Source organism: Pseudorca crassidens, chromosome X (genome assembly GCF_039906515.1).
Source record: "Pseudorca crassidens isolate mPseCra1 chromosome X, mPseCra1.hap1, whole genome shotgun sequence".
Lineage (NCBI taxonomy): Eukaryota > Metazoa > Chordata > Mammalia > Artiodactyla > Delphinidae > Pseudorca > Pseudorca crassidens.
Window position 1 is genome coordinate 87,419,994 of NC_090317.1, and position 26,458 is coordinate 87,446,451.

At 42.3% G+C, this 26,458-nt stretch overlaps 1 long non-coding RNA gene and 1 other non-coding gene across 3 annotated transcripts in view; one reads left to right on the forward strand and one right to left on the reverse strand.

Annotated features, from left to right (window-relative positions):
• The window catches only part of LOC137216975 (uncharacterized), a 51,607-nt gene extending 25,199 nt beyond the window's left edge, over nt 1-26,408 (reverse strand). Inside the window, exons 1-5 of one of the 2 annotated variants that reach the window (XR_010939912.1) lie at nt 26,326-26,408; nt 6,199-6,277; nt 5,654-5,693; nt 5,300-5,400; nt 4,506-4,664 (exon numbers count right to left, since the gene is read on the reverse strand). This is a non-coding gene — a long non-coding RNA (uncharacterized lncRNA). The remainder of the gene's footprint in view (nt 1-4,505; nt 4,665-5,299; nt 5,401-5,653; nt 5,694-6,198; nt 6,278-26,325) is intronic. The other variant, XR_010939913.1, reaches the window with a different exon arrangement.
• TRNAE-UUC (transfer RNA glutamic acid (anticodon UUC)) lies at nt 24,732-24,804 on the forward strand. Its single transcript has one exon. It is a non-coding gene; the product is annotated as a tRNA-Glu (tRNA).
• Nucleotides 26,409-26,458: the final 50 nt, after the last annotated feature.

Consider the following 26,458-nt stretch of genomic DNA (forward strand, 5'->3'; position numbering starts at 1 on the left):
ATATCTCTCCATCTATTTGTATCATCTTTAATTTCTTTCATCAGTGTCTTATAATTTTCTGCATACAGGTCTTTTGTCTCCTTAGGTAGGTTTATTCCTAGGTATTTTATTCTTTTTGTTGCAATGGTAAATGGGAGTGTTTTCTTAATTTCACTTTCAAGTCCCTCTGATTTTTATGTGTCAAATTGACAGGCCCATGGAGTACCCAGATAGTTGGTTAAATATTATTCTGAGTATGCCTTTGAGACTGTTTCTGGATGAGATTAACATTTGACTTGGTAGACTGAGTAAAGCAGATTGCCCTCCCCAATGTGAGTTGGCCTCATCCAGTCAACTGAAATCTTGAATAGAACAAGAAGGCTGAGTGATGGAGAATTCACTCCCTCACTGCCTGACTATCTTTGAGCTGGGATCAGTCTTCTGCTGAAAAATCAAATGCAGAATCTCATCCTGTGACTGGCTGAATTACAATGCAAATTGAACTCCTAGCCTCTCAGGGTGTCTACTATTAAACTGAGGGCACTGATGGGGAAGGAATAGGATCCTGTAAGATAGAATGGGTACATGTGGGAAGACCCTAATGAAGCTGGGGGCATTGTGCCCTAAATTCTGATGAGTCTTCTCTGCCAGTGGGAGAGGCCTCTACCAGGAGGCACATCAATGAATGGGAAGGTGAGACATTTTAGGCTCTATGCCAATGAAACTACAGGCAAAAAAAATGGGGGGGAGCGGAGTTAATTTACTGGCTGGAATGATTGATCTTCATTACCAAGGGGAAATTGATTTGCTGCTATACAACACAGGCAAGGAGGACTATGTCTGCAACCCAGAGGATTATTAGTGTGCCTCCTAGTACTTCCTGTAGTGTGCCTCTTAGTACTTCCATGCACAATAGTAAAAAGTAATAGAGAACTACAGCAACTAAAAACTGGCAGGATGATTGAGAACTCAGGAATAAAAGTTTGAGTCACTCCATCAGGTGAAAAAGCATCTGAGGTTCTGGAAGAAGGCAGGGGGAAATACAGAATGGATAGTGGAAGAAAGAAGAAAGAAGACATCGATGGTGATTACAGCCTCATGATCAAATACAGAAATGAGTACTATTGTAGCTTTGCCAATTTTCTTTCTGCTTGTTATATTTATGTATTTATTTTTATATGCTAGCCATTTTCTTTTTCTCTCTCCTTCCCATTTTTATTTTATATCATTTTTATTTTATGTACAAATAGTTGTTGGAAGTTAATTTTACAATTTAGTCCTTAGATAATAGAATATCAGTGGAACTGTGACTAAATTTGAGGAATAACTAACAGCCAGTAATGGATACAATGACTTTTGGAACTGTGTGGTGTCTCCTCATTTGGGGGAGAGAGGGATAACTTCCTCTCTTACGAGAAGAATAGTTATATCTTGTTAGGAAGAAATAAAATTGTTTTGTTATGCAAGAATTCAAAAAGGGTGCACACAGAAGCTGAGTAGTCAAAGCGGTAGACTGTGCCACTTACTGATTTTTGCCTCTTGGCTTCAAATCCACTCCTTATGCCTGCTCTGCGCAAATGGATCTGGTCCATTTAAATATCTTTTCCTTTGCCAACCCGCACTGAAGCTTTGCCAGTAGAGGGCGCTAGAGAGGCATTGCAAGGTGGAAAATGGTTTTGCTTACTGGTTCTGGGGTGCCCATTCAGCAGGGTCCTGCAGCACACACAGCTTTCTCCAGCACCGGGGGCCTGAAGCACCCACACATTTTCCAGTGCCTGGCTCCTGCAGTGCGTGGTGACCGCCAGCACCCAGTGGCCAGCAGCTCCTCCCTGGAATCCCCCATCAGCCAGCTCACTAGCAGTTTGCCCCCGGCTTCTGAAGCACTCACGCAGCATCTTCATTCTCCAGTTCTTGCAACGCACATGCATAACAACCAGAAGTGCCTAGTGGCCGGCCACTCCCTCCACCCCCCCCACCCCCGCACCCTCCCTCAGGTAGTTTTGTATCAGAGTGCCTCTGATGACACACCTCCCCATGAACAACTTTCTTTGGCACCCTAGAGGGTGGATTTCTGCCAAGTTCCAGAAAGCAGATTTCCAGCAAGTTCCACCATTCAGAGAACCACGACCATATTATCTCCAACAAGGACTGGATCTCAGTTTGGGAGGAGCAAGGGCAGAGTAAGGTCTTCCTTGGGTGCTGTATTTCAGACCTGCTCATGCTCTCCTCTACCTTCTTGAACGTATGGATTATATTTGTAATAGCTGTTTTAGTGTCCTTTTGTCTATTGGTTCTCTCATCTGGGTCATTTTCTATGAATTCTTTTTCTCCTCATTATGGGTGTATTTTCCTGCTTCTTTGTTTTTCTTTCGGTACGCGGGTCTCTCACTGCTGCGGCCTCTCCCGTTGCGGAGCACAGGCTCCGGACGCGCAGGCTCAGCGGCCATGGCTCACAGGCCCAGTCGCTCCGCGGCATGTGGGATCTTCCCGGAGCAGGGCACGAACCCGTGTCCCCTGCATCGGCAGGCGCACTCTCAACCACTGCGCCACCAGGGAAGCCCTGCTTCTTTGTTTTATTGGATGTCAGACATTGTAAATTTTACCTTGCTGAATGCTTTTTTTAAATTTTTGGTACTTAAAAAATTGGGAGACGGGGGTGGGCTTTGTTCTAGGACACAGTTAATCAATTTAATACTTTTGAGGCTTGCTTTTAAGTTTTTTTAGGCAGGACCTGAAGAGCCTTTGGTCCAGGGCTAATTTGACTGTTAGTCTAGAGCTACTTTAGTACTGAGGCAATACGTTTCTGAGGAGGTTTTTCCACTCAGGCTGATTTGGAAATGAACTATTCCTGCCTCTGAGGACTGTTCCTCCAGATCCTTTTCAGTGGCCTTTCCTTGGCCCCAGGCAGTTTTATCACATAGGCGTGCTGATCGGTACTTTGTTGAAGACTTGAAGGGAACCGTCTGTAGGTCTCCACAGCTTTCTCTCTGTGCGCAGCTCTCTCTTCCATAGCACTCTGACCTGTCCTGCAAATTCTAGCTGCTGTGACCTCCACAAACTCTTAACTGTGTCTTCTAAACTCAGGGAGACCACCAGGCTCCTTTTGAGTCCTCCCTGCCACATCCTTGCACTGCACATGGAAATTCTCTCCAGGTAATTATATGGTTTATTCACGTTTCCCTTCTCTGAGGAAACATGGTCCCATGTTTCCTATTGTCTCATATCTATAAACCACCATTCCATATTATTTTATCTGTTTTTTTTAGTTGTTTAAGGCAAGAAACTAACTCTAGTCCCTGTTCCTGCATCATGGCTGGAAACAGAAGTCCCCAAACTCTCTTTTCTGACCCATCTCCTGAGATGTTGCCTTCTGGAACTCACACTTAGTCATCAGCAGAATCCCTCCATCCTCAACCTCTTCTCTGAAGGTTGAGTTTGCCTTCTCACTCTAGTGGGAACACGAATCTTCCTGGACAATAGTGCAGTCCTCTTGAGCAGTGAATTCGCTCCCACAGCTCTCAGACCACAGATCTAGGAGGCATAAATGTCCTTGCACTTCACACACAGCCCCCAGATCATGTTCCCTTCCTACTCAGGAAGTCCTCTAGCTCCTCCTCCAGACTGAGGCACAAGCTTCAGTCTACAAGGCCTTCTCTGCATCTTTGTTACAGTCATCTACCACACCCCTCATCACTCCTCTTTAGGTTTTGAGGGTTTTTTCCCCTGGCTCACTGTCACTCTCTCCAGTTCCTCTCTTGTTCAGAACCTTGGTGATTTCAAAATCTACATGATGGTGGATTCAAAATACACATTCCAAACCTCTGGCTTCTCTGTTCCATGAGCTCTTCTTCTCCATTAATATTGTGCCCACCCTCCTTCAGCCACCCACTCCCATCATTATACCCTAACCTGTATGGATAACATTAAGTGCAGCCTCTCTACAATATCAATTTCAAGGTTCTCACTCTTTGGGACTTCCCTGGCGGTCCAGTGGTAAAGAATCCGCCTTACAGCGCAGGAGACGTGGGTTCGATCCCTGGCCGGGGAACTAAGATCCCACATGCCACGGGGCAATTAAGCCCGCACGCCACAACTACTGAGCTTGCACGCCTCAACTAGAGAAGAGAAAACCTGCACGGCACAACTAGAGAGAAGCCTGCGTACCTCAATGAAGAGCCAGTGCGCCGCAACGAAAGATCCCACATGCCTCAATGAAGATCCTGCATGCCGCAACTAAGACCTGACGCAGCCATAAGTAAATAAATAAATAAACAAACAAACAATAAATCTTTAAAAAAAAAAAAAGGCTCTCACTCTTTGACCACCACCTCTTCTTCCAACTCACTTTCCTTTTGTATTAGTCAGGGTTCTCCAGAGAAACAGAACCAATAGGATTTATATAGAGGGATTTATGATAAGGAATTGGCCTATGCAATTATGGAGGCTGACAAGTCCCAAGATCTTCACGGTGGTGACTCAGCCATCTGGAGAGCCAGGGGAGCCAATAGTGTAGTTCCAGTACAAACCTGAAGTCCTGAGAACCAGGAGAACTGTTGGTGTAGTTTCAGTTCAAAGGCCAGCAAGCTCAAGACCCAGGAAGAGTAGATATTTCAGTTCACAGCCAAAGGCAGGGAAAGGTGATGTCCCACTTCAAAGGCAGTCAGGCAGGAGGATTTCTTTTTTACCTGTGGGGAGAGTCAGCCTTTTTGTTCTATTCAGGCCTTCAATGGATTAGATGAGGCCCACTCACATCAGAGAGGGCAATCTGCTTTACTCAGTCTACTGATTTAAATGTTAATCTCATCCAAAAACACCCTCAAAGAAACACCTAGAATAATGTGTCACTAAATATCTGGGTACCCCATGGCCCAGCCAATTTGACATATAAAATTAACCATCACAAGTCCACCCCTTGTCAACTTGACACACATACACATCTCCTTAAGTCATACTTAATCTCCAAATGAAGGTAATAACAAGGTCATCCTTCTACCTAACATGATTCAGCTATCCTGCGTACACCAAAAATGCACTAACTCCTTCCCCAAAAGAGGAGGTAAAGTCCTTGGGTGATGTTTAATCTTCTCCTTGATATCCCATAACTTAAATACTATGATGTAAAGTTAACGATACTTAAATACTATGATATAAAGTGAATACATCTTATGTTCCATGATAAGAGAATACAAGCGGGAAGAAAAGGATATTTCACACACACACACACACACACACGTTCATAACAAAATGTCTTATTCCATTTGGGCTGCTATAACAAAAATACCATAGCCTGGGTGGTTTACAAACAATATTTACTTCTTACAGTTCTGGAGGCTGGAAGGTCCAAGATGAAGGTGCTGGTAGATTTAGTGTCCAGTGAGGACCTGCTTCCTGGTTTATAGATGTTCATCTTCTCACTGTGTCCTCACATGGTGGAAGGGGCAAGGGAGCTCTCTGGAGTTTCATTTATAAGGCCACTGATCCCATCCCTTTCATAAGGGCTCCACCCTCATGACCTAATTACCTCCCAAAGGCCCCACATCCAAAGTCCAACACACTGGGGAGAACGAACTTATGGTTACCAGTGGGGAAGGGTGGGGGGGAGGGATAGATTGGGGGTTTGGGACTGACATGTATACCCTGCTGTATTTAAAATAGATAACCAACAAGGACCTACTATATAGCACAGGAAACTCTACTCAGTACTCTGTAATAACCTAAATGGGAAAAGAATTTGAAAAAGAATAGATACATGTATATGTATAAGTGAATCACTTTGCTGTACACCTGAAACTAACACAACATTGTTAATCAGCTATATTCCAATATAAAATTTAAAAATTATTTTAAAAATAAATAAAATTTCAAAAAAAAGTCCAACACATTGGGGATTATGGTTGCAACATATGAATTTTGAGGGGCACAAAAATTCAGTATAGCACAAAATAAGGAGGAAGTACTCACAATTACAGTCGTCATTTCTGTAACTGGTCATGCGCTTGTAGCTGGTATTCATAACCACCTTCTTCCACAACCCATCCCATATTCCTTTTGCTTTTAGCAAGAACCTCAGCTTGTTGTGGTTCTTTACCTTCATTCTTGAAGGATCTGGGCCATTAGTGGCCCTGCCTGAATTGGGTTGTTATAGTTTTCCATTGTCCTCAATCGCAGGGCATGGTAATACTAAGGGATCACCTGTATTCCAGACATACTCTTTCTTACCTCCATTGTGAAGTAGTTGTCCAATGTCCCCTTGGTAGTGAGGATTCACGCCAGCCAGCACAGTAATTCACTTCTTTGACTGTTGATTCAGAGACACAAAAGGACCAAAGAGGTGGGCAGCAGTCTTAACTTTCATTTCAATGGAATTACTGTTGCATCTCCTTGTGGAAGCATTCCTCCCTTTTGAGCTAAGGCCTCTGGGCCAGCAGAGCACACGGTGTGGGAACAGGAAGCACCCCATGGTCCAGTCAAGTTGACACATAAAATTAACCATCACACCCTTCAACCCCATTAGGACCCAGAATTTATTGATGCCACTACCTTTTTCCTGTTCCAGACCTCTCTCATGTCCTCACTTTCCTCCTTACCCAGCTTAAATTCTATGGTCCATAATTATGTTTGATTGTACCTCTCTTACTTCATTGGATTCACTACAGCCTATCTCCTAATGAAAATATAGATCCAGGCAGTGATCACTAATGATTGCCACATCCCAAAAAGAGACATACTGGATATCACCAGATGTGAAAACTATATTCCATTCTGTGTACCTGTGTCTGACAGTGTGTTTTAGGAAAATTTCTATGGCTACTTCTGGGTGTGTGTGACCCCAGTCTGCATGCCCCTTTGTTTCTCAGCACCTTCGCTTGTGTATGTACCTGTGTGACTGTGTCTGTATAGGTTTGGTTTGGCATTGCTGTGTGTTAGCCTGCATGGGCTCTGCTCATACCTGTGCTCACGGGCTGTGTGTCCACATGGCATGTGGGTCTCTATGGGATTTGTGTCTCTTTGTGAGTGACTAATGGTCACTATACTGAGTGTCTCTGGGTGACTGTATCTGCAGGTGTCTGTGTTTGCTGTTGCCATGTGCCAGAGTGTGTGTGCCTATGTCTGGGTTTGTGTGCCATGGGTGTGTGAGCAACGCATGGTCACTGTACGTGGGTGTGTCTGGGTCACTCAGGGGGCTGTGTCTGTACCTCTGACTGAAAGAGAGAGATAGCAAGAAGATTGTGATCTAGAATCTTCTCCCCTCCCACTCCTATAGGCCAAGACATGCACTGCAAGAGTCAGGTGATCCACTGGGTGGGAAGCACCTGCCACCTGTGATAAACCATAATGGAAAAGAATATGAAAAAGAATGTATAGGGAGTTCCCTGGTTGCCTAGTGGTTAGGATTCTGGGCTTTCACTGCCATGGCCCGGGTTCAATCCCTGGTCGGGGAAGATCCTGCAAGCTGCGTGGTGCACCCAAAAAAACCCAAAAAACAGAAAGTATATATATATATCTGAATCATTTTGCTGTACAGCAGAAATTAACATGTAAATCAACTATACTTCAATAAAAATTCTTTTAAAAAAAAGAAAATGGATTCTTAGGTATAACACCAAAATTACAGACAACAAAAGAAAAAATAGATGAATTGGGTTTCATAAACATTAAAAACTTTTGTGGATCAAAGACCATTATCAAGAAAGTGAAAAGACAACCTACGGAATAGGAGAACGTGTTTGCAAATCATATGTCTGATAAGGGTCTAGTATCCAGAATATATTTTTTAAAAGTCTTACAAGTCAACAACAACAACAACAAAATCTGATTTTTAAAATGGGCAAAGGACTTGAATAGACATTTCTCCAAAGAAGATATTCAAATGGCTAGAAAGCACACGAAAATATGCTCAACATCTTTCATCATTAGGAAAATGCAAATCAAACCCACAATGAGGTACCATTCCCAATATGACTGCTATAATTTTAAAAAAACAAAAAAAAAACAAAACAGAAAATAAATGTTGGTGAGGATGTGGAGAAATTGGAACCCCTGTACACTGCTAGTGGAAATGTAAAATGGTTCAGCCACGGTGGAAACAGTTTGGCAGTTCCTCAAAAAGCTAAACAAACAAACAAAAAAGCTAAATATAGAATTACCACCTGATCCAGCAATTCCACTTCTAGGTAGACACACAAAAGAACTGAAAACTCGTACTCAACAAATAGATATGCATACATGTTAATAGCATAATTATTCACAGTACCCAAAATATGGAAACAGCCCATATATTCACCAACAGATGAATGGATAAACAAAATGTGGTATATACATACAAAGGAATATTATTCAGTCATAAAAAGTTATGAAGTACATACTATATATGTTACAACGTGGATGAATCTTGAAAACAGTATGCTATGTGAAAGAAGCCAGACATAAAATGTCACATATTGTATGATTCTACAATGGGTAAATACACAGAGATAGAACACAGATTGGTGGTTGTCAGGGGTTGGGAGGGTAGCAGGGATGGAATGGGGAGCAACTGCTTAATGGGTACAAAGTTTACTTATGAGGGTGATGAAAATGTTTTGGAACTAGATAGAGGTGGTGGCTGCATAATATTGTGAATATACTAGTTGTCACTGAGTTGCTTACTTTATAATAGTTAATTTTATGTTATGTGAACTTCACCTCAATTTAAAAAAGAAAGCAAAAAAAGAGGGAAAGAGGAGGAGGAGGAAAGAAGGGGAAGGAGGAAGGAATCTAACTCTCTGGTGGGGCCTGGGGGAGTGGGTTTTCCTTCAGACATTTTTTCCAGCTTTACTGAGATGTAACTGACATACAATATTGTGTAAGTTTAAGTACAATGTGATGGTTTGATACACTTATATATTGTGAAATGCTTATCACAATAAGGTTAGTTAATGCATCCTTTACCTCACATGATGACCATTTTGTTGTTGTTATGGTGAGAACATAAAAACTACTCTCATAGCAACTTTCGAGTATACAGTACAGTATTGTTAACTATAGTCATTTCGCTGTACATTATATCCCCAGAATTTACTCATAAGTGAAATTTTGTACCCTTCGACCTTCAGACATTTTCATCACAGTAATTCATGAACATGGGAATAAGTCCCAAAGTCCTGAGGGACTTTTGGTGAAAAACAAGGTTTCTGCATGACCCTGCTCACCCCATATTTCAGGCCCAGAGACAACCATTTATACCTCTTCAACCTCTTTCTGGTTTTAGTTCTTCCAGTGCTTTCTCCCATAACTCTAGAGCAGCACTGTCCAATAAAACATTCTGAATGATGGAAGTGTTCTATTTTTACACTGTCCAATATAGTAGCCACTAGCCATATATGGCTATTGAGGACTTAAATGTGGCAAGTGTGACTGAGGAACTGAATTCTTACTTTAATTTTTTTACTGTGGTAAAATATACAAAATAACATAAAATTTACCATCTTAACCATTTTTAAGTGTACATTTGAGTAGTATTAAGTACATTCGCATTGCTGTGCAACCGTCACTACCATCCGTCTCCTGAACTCTTTTCCTCTTGCAAAACTGAAACTTTGTACCTATTAAACAATCACTCCCCATTACCCTCTCCCCCAGCACCTGGCAACCATCATTCTACTTTCTGTCTCTATGAATTTGACCACTGTAGGTACTTCATATAAGTGGAATCATACAGTATTTGTCCTTTTGTGACTGACTTATTGCACTTAGCATAATTTCCTCAAGATTCATCCATGTTGTAGCATGTGTCAAATACTTTTAATTAATTTTAATTAATTTATTTGCAAATAGACACATGTAGTTAGTGGCTACCATATTAGACAGTGCAGCTCTAGATAATATTCTTCCATCATTTTGTCTCAAACTCGATATAAACTGTTCTAGAGTAGAGAAAAAGGAAATTCCCCAATGGACTTGTTATGGCTCAAGTAACTCTATGTACTAGGAATTCACCTAAAGAATGTTGATAGAATTTTTTTTATTTAATCCAAATCATTTATTTAATCCAAAATTAAAATAAATTGGTGGTAAGGAAATAGATGGTTACATGACACAAGATAAAAAGCCTAATTCTATATTTAAAAAAAAATCAAACCTTGGGAAGTCCCTGGCGGTCCAGTGGTTAGGACCGGGTTCAATCCCTGGCTGGGGAACTAAGATCCCACAGGCCACTGGGTGCAACCAAAAAAAAAACAAAAAAAAAAATCAAACCTTTTGATAGTATTGAAAAATACCATCACCTCGTGTTGTGTGCATGAGCACCATAGGGTCAGGGATGCAGCAGCTGTCAGGTGGGTGGGGAGGAGGACGAGGCCTCAGCTTGAGGGACCCCGCAGCCCCTCTGTGCCTATGTCTGGCAGAGCTGGTGTGAGATGAAGAGGCAACCTTTCCCAGCAGCCCGGATAATCAAGAGTTTGGGCCGGACCTTTGAGCACACACCAAGATAGTGAGGAGTCAGACGAAAAGCACAGACTATGGCGCTGAAACGAATTAATAAGGAACTTAGTGATTTGGCCCACGACCCTCCAGCACAATGTTCTGTAGGTCCAGTTGGGGATGATGCTTCATTGACAAGTCACAATTATGGGACCTAATGACAACCCATATCAATGTGGTGTATTCTTCTTGACAATTCATCTTCCTACAGACTACCCCTTCAAACCAGGTTGCATTTACCATAAGAATTTATCATCCAAATATCAACAGGAATGGCTACATTTGTCTCGATATTCTAAGATCACAGGGGTCACCTGCTTTAACTACTTTTAAAGTTGTTGATAGAATTTTATTCCACACCTACCCCCACTCCAGGAAAAGAGAAGCAGAAGTTATATTTATTGTGTTAGGATTGAGGAAGTATGTCTTATGACAAAAGGTACAATAGCCTTTGAAGATGAGCTGTGAGCCCACATCTGCCTTAGCATCCTTGGGGTGGGGAGAAGGGCCTTTTGATGAACAGAAAGCAGGTGGGAGAATTATCATGAGTGCTGAGCTGGGCTAGAACTACTGCTCTGATGCTCTGCCAGATCCATTCATTCATGCATGCATGTACATCACAAATGCTTATGCATTGCTTAACTCTGTACCCGGCCATGTTCTGGCTGCTGGGGACACACAACACAGTAACCAGACAAAGCCCCTGCCTTCATGAATGTCACTTTCTCACAAGACAGAGACAAATAATAAATGAGCAATAAAAATAAGAAACTCAGATGATGATACTGAGTGCAAATCAGAGCAAAGGGAGAGGGAGTGCCAGGTCGTTGAGATAGGGAGGCCTTGTTATTTTATATGACATGGTCAGGGCAGATCTCACTGAGGAGGTGACATTCAAGCGGAGACCTGAAGGAAGTCTGGATTATTAGGCTGACTGCTTCCTATGGTCTAGTTTAACATGTTCTTCTGACGCCTGGCGACCTATAAACTGGTAGTTGGATCTAGAAATTGACCTTCTACACGTTCAGTTTTGGGGCAAGAATCCTTCATAGGTGGTGCTGTGAGGTCTTCCATCAGGAAGCATGTACGTCCGGTTCTCTCTTGTGATGCTGTGGCCCTAAATAGTCATTGCCTGGATCCACTGCTTCATTAGTGGTGTGCAAAGTGATGAGAGTCCATCATTCCTTCTTCAGTATAAGAGTTATTTTTAAAATCCTTGTTACACAGAGATTACTTTCAAACAATTCTGCCTCCCTTTGTCCTAAAGCCCCTCAGTTCAAAAAAAAATTTTTTTTATTGAATGAAAGACTCTTTAAATTCTATAGTGCTTTATAATTTTCAAAAGTTTCACACAGGGACTTCCCTGGTGGCACAGTGGTTAAGAATCCACCTGCCAATACAGGGGACACGGGTTCGATCCCTGGTCCGGGAAGATCCCACATGCCACAGAGCAACAAAGTCCGTGCGCCACAATTACTGAGCCTGCACTCTAGAGCCTGCAAGCCACAACTACTGAAGCCCGCGCACCTAGAGCCCACGCACTGCAACAAAGAGTAGCCCCCGCTCGCCGCAACTAGAGAAAGCCTGCATGCAGCAACAAAGACCCAATGCAGCCAAAAATAAAAATAAATAAATAAATTTGTATAAAAAGAAGTTTCACAGCCATAATTTCATACAATCCCATAATACCCCTTTTTTCCCCTACCCCTATATTATCCCTCCCCCCAAAGCTCCTCAGTTTCAATGCTCATGTTACAAGAGTCCCAGTTTGGTCAAAGTCATCTACCAACTCTCATTTCTGTGGAATTTTAGCTCCTAGATTGCTATGCCTCTCTCCAATATCACCCCTCCCTTGAACCTTACTGATTTCATTTCCATTTAAATGACCCTTCCATTTCCACACAGAGACTTGGCCTCTCTTCCTTGACTTTCTCTCCTCCAGTGATCTTCTCAGTCACTCACTCCCACAGAAATAACCTTGACATCATCACCCAAACTGGAAAATGTACAATATTAAGTTCATGCATCCCACTCTCAGACAACTTCTTCCCATTGCTTCAGCTCATTCCCTCTAGTACCCCAACCAATCACGCTAAAAAACAGACGCCAAAACATCTTAAAGACTTTGCACCCATGGATACAGACACCTAGGCATATCAGAGACAAGTCACCATGAAAACATTCCCCCAAATCTTTATGACTTCAAATCCTGACAAAGATCCGTGAAAATCTCAGAAACCTCCCACATGGACTGAACCCCCAAAATTCATAACCCCCTAATCCCCCAGGTGCCTCACACCCTGGGACAAAGACCCACCCAAAAGTACAGGAATTTCAGACCACCTGGGGTACAGACCACCAATAGCACAGACCTCATCCTCCAAAACACACCAGCAAACAACTTAGATACCTCATACATTAGACACATAGTCCCCAAGAGTTCTGAGACCTCCAACCCTGACACAAGCCTGCCTGTTTAAACCTCAGAGGCCCCAATCACCTCTGACACCTCACACATAAGACACAAATCCTCAGAGAGCTCAGAGGTATCTCACACCAGTGATCTTCTCAGTTGGTGATCTATCCCAAACAACTTAGAAACTACACACCCTGAAACACAGATCCACCAAAAGCTCATAGGCCACATATGGTGGCCACAGACCCCAAGCCTACACATCTCATACCATGGACACAGAATCCCAAACAGATTTGAGACCTTACGCCTTGGGACACAGAAACCCTGAAAGAACACAAACATCAGATCCTAAGACAGAAAACTTAAATCAGTTCAAAGATCCTCATTACGTGGCCCATCTCCACAAAAGCATCATAGAGAACTTAACACCCAGAGACACAGCCCTAGAAAGAGTACAGAGACAGCACATCCTGGAAACAGATCCCAAACAGAGGAGAGACATCTCATTCTATGAGAAAATCCCCCAAACACCTGTAGATGCCACACATCCAAGGATACAGACCCACAAACTGCTTGGGCACTATCATCTTGAACAGAAACCCAGACAGCTGAGTGACCTCACATTCTGGACATAGGTACTAAATCAGCACAGCTCAGAGGCCTGAAACATACCTCTGAACAGGAACCAGGAATGAAAACCTTAAAATCAGAGCCTCCATACTCAGGGACACAGACCCACAGAATATCGAAACCTCACCATCAGGGAGAGTCTCACAAAAGTTTAGAGTCCCTACACCCTGGATAGCAAAAGCACAAAGGGCTCAGAGGCCTCAAACCCAGGTAGAAAATGGACAATCAGCTTGAAGAATTCACAACCTAGAAAACAGGACACCAGGGATTCCCTGGCGGTCCAGTGGTTAAGACTCCGCGCTTCCAGTGCAGGGGGCAAGGGTTCTAACCCTGGTCGGGGAACTAAGATCTCACACGCTGCTCAGCGTGGCCAAGAAAAGAGAAAAAGAAAAAAAAGAAAACAGGACACCAAACAACTTAGAGACCTCGTACCTTAGGACACAGATCCCCAAAAAGCCCAGAGACCTCACACCTGACACAGAAGAGCTCAGAGATTTCACTCTGTGGAACAAAGACGCAAGTAACTCAGATACCACACACCATGGTATTGAGACTCTACATATCAAACTATAGATTAGGGATTTCCCTGGTGGTCCAGTGGCTAAGACTTCGCGCTCCCAATGCAGGGAGTCCGGGTTTGATCCCTGGTCAGGGAACTAGATCCCACATGCCACAACTAAGAGTTCGCATGCCACACTAAGAGTTCGCATGCTGCAACTAAAGATCCCGCATGCCAAGACTGAAGATCCCGCACACGGCAACGAAGATCCTGCGTGCCAAAACTAAGACCCAGCACAGCCAAATAAATAAATATTAAAAAAATAAAATAAACTACAGATTAAAGATATCATGACGTAGACGAAGGCCCTCAAGCAGCTCACACCCTGGGACACAGAGCCCCTAAACACCTAGTATCACCGTATGATAAAATGCCCCCATCAGCATTTGAGATTTCACAACTTGGAAGACAGACTCCCAAAATTACTTGTACACTTAACATCCTGCAAAGAGACTAAAAAGCTTATTGACCTCACATTTTGGACATAATTGCTAAATCGGCTCAGAAACCTGACACATGGCTAAACACCACCTTGGAACAGCAACGTGGCCTCAAATTCAAGGAGAGAACCTCAAAAATACAGAGATGTTTATAGTCAGGAACGCCAAGCCTCAAAATATCAAACACCTCACAACCATGGAAATGGACCCACAAAGACTTCAGAGAACTCATGCCATGGTCAAAAACAAATCAGCTCAGAGATGGCACAAGCTAGGAAGTGTGAGATGTCACACGTTGAGAAGTAGAACCCCAAAGGGTTCAGAGGCCTCACAGCCTGAGATACAGCCTAGAGACCTCACACTCTCAGACACAGACCCCCAGGCATCCCAAGGAATTCACAGCCTGAGACAAAGAAACACAAATATCTCAGTGACCTCACATCCTGTGGCAATGACTCCCAAACATCTCAGAACCTCAGACTGTGGGTCAGCAACCTCCAAATACTTCAGAGGGCTCATACCCTGGACATATAGACCAAAGTACTCAAAGTCTTCACGTACTGAGAAGCAGAGCCCCAAACAGTTCATGGACCCTGCGCCCTAGGACACAGATCCCCAAAGAACTAAGAGATCTCACACCTGGGACACTGCCCCTTAGCCAGTCTAGAAGCCTTACTCTGTCCCCTGCAGGTAAGGGGACAGTGTAGGTGGTCTGGTGTTGTGGCTGCTGTCTCCCTCCTCCCACCATGGGGCCAGGGAGGGAACTTTCTCCAGATTCTCCCTTATCCTTCCGATGAGAGTTTGGTGGGGTTCCTGAGGTAAAAACCTGCACTTCAGCCCCCAGAAGCTTCACACTCTCTCCCTAGCCTGCACTCAGCCTCCGGCAAACTGTCAAAATTTCTGGTTTAATGTTCCTTTCATCTCATATAGCTTCCAGTGGCTTCTGCCCCAGGTGAGCAAATGCTCTGGTCCTGTGTCTCCCTGCAGGCACTAGTTTCTCTCCAGATTTCAGGATGACCATCTGTCCTGTGATCTCAGTTCTCTGATGAGTTCACACTGTTGTTAATTTGCTCTCTGTCCAACTTATTTCTTGTTGTAAGGATGGGAGCTTCTTTTCTTCAGTTCCTTACATGTCCAAGTTGAAACCAGAAGTCTTTTCATTTATTTATTTATTTATTTTACTTTTGGCTGCGTTAGGTCTTCGTTGCTACACGCAGGCTTTCTCTAGTTGTGGCAAAGGGGGGCTACTCTTCGTTGCAGTGGGCGGGCTTCTCATTGCGGTGGCCTCTCCTGTTGGTGGAGCACGGGCTCCAGGCACACGGGCTTCAGTAGTTGTGGCACACGGGCTTAGTTGCTCTGTGGCATGTGGGATCTTCCCGGACCAGGGCTCGAACCCATGTCCCCTGCATTGGCAGGCAGATTCTTACCCACTGTGCCACCAGGGAAGTCCCTTTTTCATTTATTTTTTATCTTAACAGCTTTCCTCTTTTTCATCTATTTCTCTTAAGCCATTATCTGTTGTGTTTATTTGTTCTTACATTCCTTCTAGTTTAGTCTTTGTTTCTGAAACGAGTTTTTGTTTTGTTTCTAATTCTTTAATTCTATCACTTCATTTCTGAATTTTTCTCTTTTTTTAATATTTATTTATTTATTTACTTTTGGCTGCGTTGGGTCTTCATTGCTGCACACGGGCTCTCTCTAGTTGCGGCGAGCAGGGGCTACTCTTCATTGCGGTGGCTTCTCTTGTTGCGGAGCATGGGCTCTAGGTGCGCAGGCTTCAGTAGCTGTGGCACGGAGGCTCAGTAGTTGTGGCGCACGGGCTTAGTTGCTCCGCGGCATGTGGGATCTTCCCGGACCAGGGCTCAAGCCCATGTCCCCTGCATTGGCAGGCAGATTCTTAACCACTGCACCACCAGGGAAGTCCGATTGCTGGATTTTTCACGTTCTGATTTATGCTGTTTTTTCATATCTTGTATCACTTGTTAATCTCTTAGCTCATTTGGAAATACCAGTATGGAATTTGCATTGGTTTCGTAGGCATGTCTTTCTGGCATTCTCTCATTATCCATAGGGATGTTATTCTGCTCCTTATCCTCTTTTTTCTTATAATAACGTTATATGGAATTTGACCTCCTCTCTTTTATATGAAATCAATTTTCTTGAATGTTTAGAAGGGAAGCATGGTTCAGGATGGCTTTTTTAACTTCATGGCTCTATAGCTCCCTCTTCTATTTTTTGTGAAGAGCTCAAAACTATGGGTACTTGCTCTCTGAGATATTGGGGTTTCTGTTCTCCTCCCTCACTTTTATCTGGACCTTCTTTTTCCTTTAACACTATGTTCCTCCTACTCACATTGGATTCTATTCCCAGTGTTTCCAGTGTGGTTGTTTTGACAGTTCATAGGACTCAGACTGTTCCTCCTTTTCAGAATTATTCTTTATCTTTGTGTATGTATGAAAGTTCTATTAATAAATTTTTTTAAATCCCTATGAGAGAGAGAGAGTTGGGGCGGGGTGTGTGTGGTGAGAGAATGAAAACACTAGAATATTATTAATAAAGAATAATGTTAGGGAATACCCTGGTGGTCCAGTGGTTAGGACTCTGCACTCTCAGTGGCAAGGGCCCAGGTTCAATCCCTGGTCAGGGAATTAAGATCCCACAAGCCTTGTGGCAAAAAAAAAAGAATAATGTTAATGTTGGGGAAGGTGGACATCAGGTAGATGGACAGTGATGGCAGGAAGTTTTCCACTGCACACCATTTTTTTTTTTTTTTTGCCACACCGTGTGGCATACAGGATCTTAGTTCCCTGACCAGGGATCAAACCTGTGCCCCTGCATTGGGAGCACAGAGTCTTAACCACTGGACCACCACGGAAGTCCGTCTACTGCACACCTTTTAATCTTCATTTTTGAAGTAAATGCATATCACCTATTCCAAATTTAAGTAATTCTTTAAATTGTGCCTACAAAAAAAAAAAAAAAGACCTCAACCCATAAGGACAAAAAGAACTATAGAAGAAAATTCTGGAATGTAATTTGGTATGTGGGAGGCATATGGATGAGTGGTAATAGATATAGCAGACCAGAGAAAGCAAAATTATATACTAGCAGTTGGGAGGATAAAAATCAGCATAATATTGAAAGTGGAATCACCAAAAGACTCCAAAATTAACAGTATCAGGTACCTCTGGAAGTAGGAGTGCATCAAAAACACGAAAAAGTGCTCGACATTGTTAATCATTAGAGACATGCAAATCAAAACCACAGTGAGATTTCACCTCACACCTGTCAGAATGGCTATCATCAAAAACAGACCACAAATAACAAATGTTGGTTAGGATGTAGAGAAAAGGGAAACCTTGTACACTGTTGTTGGGAATATAAATTGGTGCAGCCATTATGGAAAACAGCATGGAGCTTTCTCAAAAAAACAAAAATAGAACTATCACATGACTCAGCAATTCTACTCCTGGGTATGTAACTGAAAAAAAAGCAAAAACACTAATTAGAAAAGATACATGCACCCCAATGTTCATAGCAGCATTATTTGCAATAGCCAAGATATGGAAGCAATCTAAGTGTCCATCAACAGATGAATGGATAAAGAAGATGTGGTACATATACACGATGGAATACTACTCAGCCATAAAAAAGAATGAAATTCTGCCATTTGCAACAACATGGAGAGATTTGGAGGGTATTATGAAGTGAAATGTCAGACAAAGAAAGACAAATACTGTATGATATCACTTACATGTGGAATCTAAAAAATAAAACAACTAGTGAATATAACAAAAAAGAAACAGACTCACAGATACAGAGAACAAACTAGTGGTTACCAGTGGATAGAGGGAAGGGGCGGCAAGAGAGGGGTAGGGGATTAAGAGGTAGAAACTACTATGTATAAAATAAATAAGCTACAAGGATATATTGTACAGCACAGGGAATATAGCCAATATTTTACAGTAACTATAAATGGGGTATAACCTTTAAAATTTTTGAATCACTATGTTGTACACCTGAAACTTACATTGTACATCAACTATACTTCAATATAAAAAATAAGAACTTAGACCCAAACATCTCCAGTTCCACTCCATGAATCTGGAAGGATATAAAATACCTGAACAACTATTAATAATTGACATAGGGACTTCCCTGATGGCGCAGTGGTTAAGAATCTGCCTGCCAATGCAGGGGACATGGGTTCAAGCCCTGGTCCAGGAAGATCCCACATGCCACGGAGCAGCTAAGCCCGTGTACCACAACTACTGAGCCTGCACTCTAGAGCCCGCGAGCCACAACTACTGAGCCCACATGCCACAACTACTGAAGCCCGTGTGCCCTAGAGCCCTCGTGCCACAACTACTGAGCCCACAAACCACAACTACTGAAGCCCGTGAGCCTAGGGCCCGTGCTCCACAGCAAGAGAAGCCACCGCTCGCCTCAACTAGAGAAAGCCCACACACAGCAATGAAGACCCAACACAGCCAAAAAATAAATAAAATTAAAAGAAGAAAAACACCCACCTTTAAAAGAAACATTTGACATATACAGGACACCAGAGCCAATGAAAACAGAATAAACTTTTTGAAATGCATATAGAACATTTACCAAAATTAGCCATATCCAGAGCTATAGAGTAAGCTTAATAAATTTCAAAGTATTGAAATAATTCAGAGCACATTCTCTGATCATAGTAGAAATATGTGATATCATAAATAACAATATGATAACTAGAAAATCCAGAACTGCTGGGAAATTAAGTAGTACATCACTAAATAACAGAAGGGTCAATGTAGAAATCAAATTAGAAATTAGAAAACTAGGGGGTACAGCCAAAGCGGTCCTTAAAGAAATTTTTATAATCTTGAGTGCATATGTTGGGAAAAGAAAAGCCTGAAATTCCAAGGCAGTAGCAAAAAAAAAAAAACCAGGAAGTACAGAAAACAAAATGGACTAATGGAGTGTCTGGCTCATAGTTAACATTCAAAAAAAAAAAAGGAAGTACAGAAAACAAACACAAACAAAGTATAGAAAACAAATGTACAAAAAATATATATTAATAACCAAGAGTTGGTTGTTAGAAAACTTATTTTAAAAATTGATAAGGGCTTCCCTGGTGGTGCAGTGGTTAAGAATCTGCCTACCAGTGCAGGCGACACAGGTTCAAGCCCTGATCTGGGAAGATTCCACATGCCACAGAGCAACTAAGCCCGTGTGCCACAACTACTGAGCCTGTGCTCTAGAGCCCGCAAGCCACAACTACTGAGCCCACGTGCCACAACTACTGAAGCCCAGGTGCCTAGAGCCCATGCTCCGCAACAAGAGAAGCCACTGCAATGAGAAGCCCACGCACCTCAACGAAGAGTAGCCCCTGCTCGCCGCAACTAGAGAAAGCCCACGCAAAGCAACAAAGACCCAACACAGCCAAAAATAAAATAAATTAAAAAATAAAAAAAATTGATAAAGACCTAGAAAAACTAATCAAGAATAAAGAGAGAAGATATTAATAACAAATATCGGGAATAAAAAGGACATCCCTACAGAGGACTGCCCTGGCAGTCCAGTGGTTAAAACTCCATGCTTCCAGTGCAAGGGGCACAGGTTCGATCCCTGGTCAGAGAGCTAAGATCCTGCATGCCGTGCAGTGTGGCCAAAAAAATAATAATAGATAAATAAATTTTTTTTTTAAAAAGGACCTCACTACAGATCTTATAGACATTGCAAGTATTAAAACATGGTTATGAACAATTTTATGCAAATAAATTTCACAATTTAGATTAAAATAGGTAAATTCCTTGAAAAACACAGCTCTCCAAATGAACATGAGAAGGTATAGACAATCAAGTTTTGGTCACAGTAAGCTGAAATAAAATGAGGTAAGATATATCCCCTTATTCTCCATTTTCTGTAAATAACCATGGAGGCTTGATATTTCCTCCTTAAATGTTAGATAGCATCCACTGGTGAAGCCATCTGGGCCTAGAGTTTTTTGTGGGGGAATGTTGTTGAATCCAACTTCTTTAACAGTTATAGAACAATTAAGAGTTTCTATTTCTTCTAATGTCAATCTTAGTCATTTTATTTTCGGGGAACTTGCCCATTTTATGTAAGATATCAAATTGTTCAAGTTGTTTATTGTATTTACTTATTATCCTTCATATATCTGTAGGATATGTAGTGATATCCTACTTTTTATAGCTGGTGTTAGTAATTTGAATTCTCACTTCTTTCTCTTGATCAGTCCTGCTAGAAAATTTTCAATTTTTTTGACCTTTGAAATGATTAGTAAAACTTATTTCATGAAAAAAAATGTGCCTACATACTGTCATACACTGCAGGTAGGAATGCAAAATAATACAGGACCTATGGAGAAAAATTTGGCAGTATTCATTGAAATTACAAATGCACATATACCCCTTGACCCAGCAATTTCATTTCTGGAAATGTACAAAACAATGCATATGTGATTATTCATGACAGCATTTTGATAGTTAGAAACAGAGGACAACTCAAGAATAAGTAAATTATGGTACATACACACAAAGAAATGCTCAGGAACTGTAAAAAGAGAATGAGAAAGTTCTCTATGTATTGATTTGTAAAGATTTCCAGGATATATGGTTAATAAAGCAAGATGCAAAACAGTGTATCTAGTATGCTACCTTTTGTGTAAGAAAGGGGGAATATGTATTCATACTTGTTTGTACATGCATAAAGGTATTCTGGACAGATACTCACTAAACTAATAAAGATGATTACAGAAGAAAACCCCAGCTCTTTGGCCTGGAATACAAATCCTTCAAGGATATGCTTTGAAGCCAGATTGCCTGCCACTTACTTTGGTCAAATTATTCTTTCTTCACCTGCAACACAGGATAATAGTACCTATCCTCATAGGGTTATGAGGATAAAATGGACTAATGGAGTGTCTGGCGCATAGTTAACATTCAATAAACGTTAGCTCATTTATCATCACAAGTATCTGGCTCTAGCCTACCTTCCCACCCATGTCCTCAACAACTTCCCTACAGCTGTGGCTTTCAAGCCCAACTGTGTATTAGGATCACAGGGATTTTTTAAAAAATACTGAGGCCTGGGCCCCACCCCCACCCCAGACCATACAAATCAGAATCTCTAGGGAAGTGGGTTAGTGGAGCCCAGGCATTGACATTTTTAAACGACACCCCAGATGATTGTGATCATGCCTACCAGATTATGGATTCCCTCAATGCACCTGACACACGTCAGGCTCATTCCTGCCTCCACGCCTTTGCTCACACTATTCCCCGTCCCACTCCCACCCCGACTTGGGAAAACTTCTTCTCCATCCCACATCCCTGCCTGTTGAATTTCTGCTCATATTCCAAGACCTAATTTAGATGCCCTCGCCTCCATAAGGACCTTGCTTTTCTCCGCACACTCCTCCATTTGATGATTTCCTGCTGCCTACAGGATAAAGTTCTCCCCCACCACATATTTATTCCCTGTGCTTGTACCATACCAAACTATTTGCCCTCCTGCAGCCGCACTTATGCCTCAGCCTTTGCAATGCTCTTCCAAACCCCCAGCCTCAACCACACACTTAACCAACTCCTACTCATCCTTCAAGACCCAGCTCATGCAGCACTCCTGTGAAGCCTACTCTGAGCCCCTCTGCTAGTCTCCCTGAGGTAGAGTTAGGTATTCTCTGCCCTCTGTTCCCTCACACTTTGGACTTATTTCTAACACTCAGCACATTGTGTTAATTGTCGTATATTTGTCTGGGTTGCCAGTTAGTCTGAGCTTCTGGAGGGCAAGGATTGTGATTTTTCCATCTCTCTTACTTCCCTATAGCACAGACCCTGAACAAAGGAAGTACTTAGAGAATGTTTGACGAATTCTATTACTCTGTGGGGGTATTCATTCTGAAAATTGCTGGTCTTCCCTTCCTTCAAGTTAAAGCCCTGATAACTGAACAAAATAATCTAAGACTAGTATGAACATCACTGAGGAAACCGGTTTATATCACCTATTTCATTTTAGCCCATTTCTGTCCATAGACTCTAGGGCTAAGATCTCAGTACCTTATTTACATTGTATTATCAAGCCAGGCTTTGAGGTCTAAGATCTCATTAAGATTAACAAGCCAGCCTTTCAGTACCACCCCCTCAACCAATTCACTGCCTGACAAATTGTTTTGCTTAGTCAATTGTCCTCACCTAGGCTATACATTAAAAAATCAGCTGGAGAGCTTTTCAACATCCTGCTGCTCAGGACGCCTGGCAGGCCGGTTACATCTGGGGGAGGGTTCCAAGCATCAGTGTTTCTTGAAGCTCCCCAGGCGATCCCAAAGAGTGGTCAAGGTTGAGAGCCACTGGTAGATTTAAAGCCATACAGCTCTCACCACCGGCTCTGCCCTTTTATTTTTTCCTCCTTCCTACCCTTGTCTCCACGCTCCTCTCCTCTCCCTCTCACTGGCTTGTTCTCCAGTCGTTCATACTTATTGCGTTGATACGACCCGCATGGCAACTGAGTAGTGGAAACCGCACTGAGCTGGGAAAGCCTGCAGCGAGCCTGGACCTCTGCCCCTTTGTGGTCTTGGCCCTTCACTCTGGATCTTTGTTTCCTCTTGAGTCGAATGGGGGATCATAACACTTGTTCTGCCTTCTTAAGAGGCTTGTGTGAGGAGCACAGGAAATATTGGACCCTAAAGTTCTTTGGGTGCTAGAGAGCTCTGTGGAGATGTAGGGAATATCTAGAGCTGCACGACCAGCATAGGGGCCACACAGTGTTAATACCACTCATGCGAAACAAGACTATATCAGGAATTCCCTGGTGATCTAGTGGTTAGGACTCTGAGCTTCCACTACAGGGGGCACAGTTTCGATCCCTGTTCAGGGAACTAAAATCCTGCAAGCTGCGCAGTACAGCCAAAAAAAAAAAAAAAAAAAAGACTATATCATGTTTGCAAAATAATGAGACATGCATGGACATGAAAAATTCCTAATTCAGGACAGTGGTCACTGGGGGAAGAACGGGATGCGCCTGGGGAATTGCTGAGGGGGATTCAACTGTACTGTTAATGCTCTCTTTAAAAAACCAAATCTGGGGAGTTCCCTGGTGGTCCAGTGGTTAGGATTCGGTGCTTTCAGTGCCGTTCAATCCCTAGTCAGGGAACTGAGATCACGCAAGCCGAGGGGCGTGGCCAAAAGGAAAAATAATAAAATTAAATAGATAAAAAATTAAAAGCCAAATTTGAAGTAACTATGACAAAATGTGAAGGTTTGATAAAACTGGGGGTGTTTTCTACCAAATGTAAAATAGCTAGTGGGAAGCAGCCACATAGCACAGGGAGATCAGCTCAGTGCTTTGTGACCACCTAGAGGGGTGGGATAGGGAGGGTGGGAGGGAGATGCAAGAGGGAGGGGATATGGGGATATATGTATACGTATAGCTGATTCACTTTGTTATACAGCAGAAATTAACACACCATTGTAAAGCAATTATACCGCAATAAAGATGTTAAAAAAAAACTGGGGGTGTTTTATACTATTCTTTACTTTTCTGCACATTTGAAAAGAAGATAATAAAATAAATATACAACAGAAAGATATAAACATTTTTAAAGCAAAATAAAATACATTTTCTCAACTAGAGAAAGCCCGTGCACAGCAATGAAGACTGAATGCAGCCAAAATAAATAAATAAACAAATAATTAATAAAAATAAAAAACTATTAAAAAAAAGAAGCCGTTTTATCACACCAGTCAGAATGGCCATCGTTAAAAGGTCTACAAATAACAAATGCTGAAGAGGGTGGAGAAAAGGGAACCCTCTTACACTGTTGGTGGGAATGTAAATTTGTGCAGCCACTATGGAAAATATGGAGGTTCCTTAAAAAACTAAAAAGAGCTCTCACCTTCTGAGATGGCCTACTCTGTCTATGGAGTATGTATTTCCCTGAATAAATCTGCTTTCACTCAAAAAACAAAAAACTAAAAAGAGATGCCATATGATCCAGTAATCCCACTCCTGGGCATATATTCAGAGAAATAGCAGCACTATTTACTATTGCCAAGACATGGAAGCAACGTAAATGTCAATCTACAGATGAATGGACAAAAAAGATGTGGTATATGTATACAATGGAATATTACTCAGCCATAAAAAAGAATGAAATAATGCCATTTGCAGCAACATGGTTGGACCTAGAGATTATCATACTAAGTGAAGTAAATCAAGAAAGAGAAAGACAGGGAATTCCCTGGCAGTCCAGTGGTTAGGACTCGGCACTTTCACTGCCGAGGGCCCAGGTTCAATCCCTGGTCGGGGAATTAAGATCCCTCGAGCCATGCGGCATGCCAAAAAAAGAGAGAGAGAGAGAGAAAGACAAATACCATATGATATCACTTATATGTGGAATCTAAAATATGACACAAATGAACTTATCTATGAAACAGAAACAGACTCACAGATGTAAAGAACAGACTTGTGGTTGCCAAGGGGGAGGAGAGGTGGGGGAAGGAAGAACTAGGAGTTTGGGATTAGCAGATGCAAACTATTATATCTAGGATGGATAAACAACAGGTCCTACTGTATAGCACAGGGAGCTATAGTCAATATTCTGTAATAAACCATAATGGAAAAGAATATGAAAAAATATATATGTATGTATAACTGAATCACTTTGCTGTACACCGGAAACTAACACAACATTGTAAATCAACTATACTTCAATAAAAAAAAAGAGAGAGAGAAGCCATTTTAGGCCTAAACCATTTTGTGATCTAAGCCTGGCCACAATGCTTGCCCTTGAACAGGTCTCAGTAATAATGATCTTAAGGGAACAAAAGAACAAACTGTTGTAAGGCAAGAGAAGTAATAATAGCAAAGATAATAAATCACTTGTAAAGACTCCCAGTTCTGTTTCAAGGGTAAAGATTAGCCAGAAGCACTTTCTTGAGCTGTTTTGCAGAATTCAAACCCCCTCGGGTGCTCAACCACCAGATCAAGTGGAACCTAAAGGATGATGCTGCTGACCTTTGCTGATGTCATGACCTCAACTATAGCTTGGACTCTGATGACCTTTGCCCCAATTCTATGCTGAAATCTCCTCTGCTCAAGCCCCTCCATGTGTATGCATACACCACCCAATCCCCTTCATGAATATGCATGCACCCTTAGCTTAAAACTTCCCCAATTTTGCTGTTCGGGGAGATACCGCTTTGGAAAAAATCCCCAGCGTTCTCCTTATTTGCTGCAAGTAATAAATCCTTCCTTCTCCTGCTCTTTGACTTGGTTGTATCTTTTGGCTTGACACCCACCAAGAGGCGAACCTAGTTTTTGAGCAACATAATTGCTCTTACACTGACCAACCCTCTTACCTGCTTTTTGTAATTTTTCACTTCCCTCACTCTACTTGAGCCCCTGCTTCCTTCTCCTCCCTCCTCTCTCATTCTCCCTTTAAAACACGCTGCACAAATTGGAACGGAGCTCAGCTCTTTCCCCTACTGTCAGTAGTTACTGAACAAAATCTGTTTTCACTGCTTTAACTAAAGTCCAACTTTGTTGATCTTTGACACTCTCCACCGTCACCCTCCCTCAGAGACTCAGGGACAGAGACCACGTCTGTTTTGTTCACTGCTGAATCCTAAGTGTCTCCAAGAATGACAGGCACAACAAACATTTGCTGAATGAACAAATAAATGTTTGTTAAAATGCATATAGTAAAAAGACCCTGTTGGGCTGCACCCCGCAGACCTATAAGCCCTGTGCTTGCCCAGCTTCAAGACTGAAGAAAGAGCCCAGAGTCTGAGACAGGGACATCAGTGGTTTAATGGATGGGGGGATCTTACATGTCTGAAGCAAGGTCCTGGAGCGACATCCCACCGTGTGCTGCGGATGGCGGGCAGGACATAGCTGCAATCTTTGCTCCGGGGGAAGAGGAGATTGCCAGTTATAGGGGGAATTGACGTCAGGTTGGCTCAT